We start from the raw sequence: 5,134 nt of genomic DNA on the forward strand, positions 1-5,134 counted from the left end.
GCATGTTGAGTACACAATTGCAGAATGAGAAGACTGTGGCCAGTAGGGACCAGTTAAATACTGAGTGATTATTAACTGACACTATTTCAGCAACATTATTAGCAGTAATGAAGCCAGGTGACTAAATGTACCTCCAAGAAGCTAGGTACTCGTTTGAACAGAGGAACATGGCTGTGGGATGCTGGGAATTTGAAAAAGCTTTGGAGGGTGGATATCAGACCTATGGAGGAGGGATGAAAACCTTAGACTTTCTCAGCATGAAGAAAATAGGCCCAAGCAGTAATTCCAATAATGACTCTAAAATATGTAATATTCTATCAGGCTGCAAATCCATGATATGCACATGGCTTGATATGTCACTTTATATGTAATTCTCAACATTTACCCTTGAGAGGGTTTAAAGTAAGTTCACACCTAAAAATTTTTTTTTAATGTTAAAAACAAAAACCTTGCTATGTATTTCCAAACTGTCTTTCTCCAGAAAGATAGTGCCTTAGGAATCTTCGATTCCCACTTACAGGTAAGAGATTGGAGAGACTTATTGTAACTAGCTGGTTGAACCATATGAAATTGTCATAGTTGTAGGTCACAAGTGTCTGAATATCGGTAAATTCATAGAGTTTCGGTCTAATAATTCACCCCTAACGTGAACCAGGTTTTGCCTTTCCATTTAAAACACTGTGTTGGCCATTCAGAAAAGGGCAATTCACAGACTTACACTGTGCACCGTTTCAGGTAGGATGGGAGGATGAACTAAATGGCAGCTGTTTTCACTGCCCCTCTGAAAACGAGCAGCTATGTGAAGAACTACTTTCCAATCTGGAAACAATCTGTTCTTGAATAAGGCAAGGCATTGATTCTGAGCCATCTGATGGCAATGAGTGAATTGTCCCCCTGCTACCCCCCCTTTTTTTGTCAGAATATAGATCCGATAAAACTGAAACGATATTGGTGTGCGTTGTCACGAGTCCTTGAGACCATCCCTCTAAACACAGACAAAAATCTAAACGAATGCCACAGCCAGAGAGCCTCAGAGCGACCCAGCCACTCCTGGATTGTGCTCCGGGGAACGAGTCCCACAAATGTTCTGAGAAGGGCAAGTTTCATGGCCCCATGTGGTGGGAGAATAGGACATCCTATTTAGTTTAAAGTTTTTAATTTCTTAAAATGAAATTCAACTAAAATTTTAATTCCCCTGGCAAGCCACAGCACACTAGACCTTCAAGGCTCTGAGGAGTCCTGCAGTCAAGAAAGCTGCTCTTTGCATTGAACTCTGCATTTCTTACATTTGTTTGACCACAAATTTCTTTGATCGCGTAGCATTTATTACCATCCAGTGGAACAGACCTTCAAAAATATCCAAAACTCTCATTTTATCAGAGGAAAAACCTAGATCATAAAGGTAATACAGTCAACTGCAAAACTAAGATTAGAACTATTATCTCAAGCCATTCAGCGGGTATTTGAGTGTCTGCTCTGTGCCAAAATCTGTGCCAGGCACTGGCAGATAGTGAACAAGATCCAATTCTTGACCTTAAAGAGGTTATGATCCAGTGGGAGGAAAAAAGAAATCAACAGGCAATTTCAACTTAATGTAACTTGTAATAACCTAGGACATGCGGCCATTGAATACTTAAAATGTGGCTTCTGACACTGAGGAGATGAATTTTTTATTTCATTTTAACAAACTTAAACTTAAAAGCTAAAGCAGTGTAAAATATTCTTGTTAGATGCAGCTTTGTTGTTTTGACAGAACTATATGTCATTTTAACTGTTGAAAAGTCAGCATTTTAATTGAGTTAAGCTGTAAGTGTAAAATACACACAAGATTTTAAACACGGTTCCAAAAAAAGTAAACTGTCTCATTAATAATTTTTGTATTGATTACATATCGAAATATTAATATTACAGATATATTGGGCTAAAGAAATCATTAAAGTTAATTTCACCTGTCCCTTATTTAATTTCTTAATATGGCTGGTAGAACATTTTAAATTACATATGCAGCTCATTATATTCCTTTTGGACAGAACTGATCTAAAAGGTTTAGAGTGCTCAGGAAGCAAGGACTCCTAATCAAGATCTGCAGAAAGCTTCCTGACAGATGACTTTTAAGGTGAGACCTGAAGGAAGAGAAGGAACGAGCCAAGAAAAAAGAGGAAGGAAGAATGTTGCTGACAGAGGAAGTAGCTGTGCAAAGGTCCAGAGGCCACCTGGATCTAGATCAATACCATTTACAGTGCACTGCACCTTCTCTGCTCCAGGCCACCAAATACTCCACAGATCACTGCCTTCAAAAACCACTAGAGGGTCTTTATTTGGAGTGAAATTTCTCTGAAACCACCCATAGATATTAGGTGCTTGGAAAAGAGTCCTCTGTTCACATTTCACATATCTTAAAGCTAAATATAGATTTCACTCTTGTACAGGCTCCTGATTCATTCAAAATGTGCAACAATTTTTTTATGTGCTCAAAGGAATTTTTGTTCCAGGAGGCACCCACCAAAGCAAACATCACATTACTCCCGATAATTGGCTACTGTTGATGACAGGTAGATGGCCTGGAGCAGGGGCAGGGAGAGAGCCCTGCAGCAAAGGCTGGGTGCAGAGGGGGACACCAGGAGGCCGTCTAGTATAGTGGTGAGTGCTCAGGCCTTGACAGCTCCACCACCTACCAGTTGTGTGACACCAGACAATCTCATCACCACTCTGGGTCGCAATCTCCTCCTTAGTAAATAAGGAAAGGAATAGCATCTATAATGGAATTGCCCAACTGCAGCACTGTTGACACTCAGGCCAGGTAATTCCCCACTGGGAGGGCCTGCTTTGTGTACTGCAGGCTGCTGAGCAGCATCCCTCATCTCTACCCACCTCACCCCAGTTGCAATGACTACAAATGTCTTCAGACATTGCCACATGTCTCCTTGGGTGCAAAATCACTGCCCGTTGAGAATCACTCATCCATCGACTGAATGAGTTGTTGTGAGGATTAAACAGAATCCTCCCTGAGAAGTGGTAGCCTGGTGCTCAATAAAGGTTTGCTAACTAAATACAAAAAACAAAGAGAGGATAAGCCCGTACAGGGATGACAATGGCGCTTTGCAGATCTGCCATTTTGTGAATTTAACCAGCCATCACTTTAGCCCAGGAACTTTCATCAGCTCCCTCTCCACCCACCCCAAGAAGCTAGGCCCTGGGTCCCCCGAGTAATGCGGGCAGAAAAGCCCTGCAAATGGGACATGACTGCCTCAGTGGATTTAATGGTGCTTTTTAAATGTGGGTAATTACGGGATCTCTTCGAAGCAAGTGCACCAGGGGCAGGAGGCTGCGGGCTCGGGGGCACCGTGGGCCCACATAGCTCAGCTCTGTTGAGCTGATGGTAATGTTATTAAATGTGCTCTCTCCTTTTATTAGGCATCTTAATAACCTCTAAGTTGCACCCAGGAGAGTTGGTGCAGAAAAGGAATTCTGGCCAACCTAATTTGTATTTGAAAATACCCCATAGGCCAACGGAACAAGATTCAGATGAATTTCACAGGCAGCTGAGGGCTACACGAGGCGAGTGTTTCCAAATTGTACTCGACTGTTGAATGCAAAATGCCTGCCTCCCAACCTTCCCCTTCCCCGTCCTCTGCCTTCCTTTTCTGCCAATCCCCTGCCTCCCCACACATGCATATGTAACTCACACTCCAGCCGCTGGTTAACAAAGACTTAATGCCGGTGCTTCCTCAGCTGCAGTGAACCCACGATAGGAGAGCATACTTACTGACCATTTACTACCCTGAGCCAGATCCCGGTGCGTTCCTTAGGACAACCCAAAAGGTGACTGCTCTCGTTATCCCCATCTTACAGTTGAGGAAATTGCAGTTTGAAAAGGTTAGTATCTTGCCAGAAAGAATTACACAACTAGATAATTACAGAGCATAGACACAAATCCAAATCCATCTAACTCCCAAACTGCTGCTCCTCACCGCTGCCTAACATTTTTCAATAATGGGGTGGTGACAAGGAATGAGTCCACTGGTTAGTTCACTGGGTTTGGGTAACTGTATATTCCACACCTGTATGACGTGCTGGAAAAGACACTGCCCCCACCCTCAGAGATCTCATAACAGAAATCACACTCAATGGAAAGGACATTTGAAAGGAATCAGGAAAGAGGAGACACAACTCACATTCATTCAACAAATATTGAGTGAGAAGCTACTGTAGTCCAGGCAGTGTTCTAGCTATGGAGGATATTGCTTTGGCCACAAATAAAGGCAATGGACTTGAGAAACATTCCAGGTATAGAATGAACCATGTGCCAGTCTTACCTGAAGAGGTAAGGAACAGAGAGAAAAGCAAAGGGGACTCAGACTTTCCTGGCACAAGAGACTGTGAGGGTGAGCAAGCCAGTAGCTGAGGCTGGAGGGTGGGATTTGGGGAAGGAGAGAGCTCGTTTTCAGCTGTGTAAAGGCAGAGCTGTCACAAGACATTGTACTAGGCCCCTGTTGCTGCTGTAACAAATAACCGTAAATTTAGTGGCTTTAAAAAAAAAAACATATTTAATTTCTTTCAGTTTTGTCGATCAGAACTCTAAGATGAGTCTTATGGGAAAAAAAAAATCAAGGTGTTTACAGGGCTGGTGCCTCCTGGAGGGTTCAGGGTACAATCCGTCCCTTGCCTCTTCCAGATTCCAAAAGCCGTTGGCATGTCTTAGCTCCTGGCCACATGACTCCACTCTTTTCCATTGTCACACAGTTATTCTCTGTCCTCCTGTGTCCCTCTTCTAACCACGATTGCAGTTCCATCATGCCCACTGGGAGAATCCTGGATAATTTTCCCATTGCAAGATCCTTAACTGAAGCACATCTGCAGAGCACTTTTTGCTATCTAAGGTAATGTTCACAGGTTCCAGAGGTTAGGACATGGACATACTTAGGGGGAGCCATTATTCAGCCTGCCATGAGTATTCAGGAAGAGGTGTTCTACACGTGGTTTGAAAGGTTAAGTCCAACCATAAGTAAAACAAAAAGACAACCTATGGAACGGGAGAAAATTTTTGCAAATGAAACTGACAAAGGCTTGATCTCCAAAATATATAAGCAGCTCATACAACTGAATAAGAAACAACCAAACAACCCAATCCAAA

Source organism: Vicugna pacos, chromosome 3 (genome assembly GCF_048564905.1).
Source record: "Vicugna pacos chromosome 3, VicPac4, whole genome shotgun sequence".
Classification (NCBI taxonomy): Eukaryota; Metazoa; Chordata; class Mammalia; order Artiodactyla; family Camelidae; genus Vicugna; species Vicugna pacos.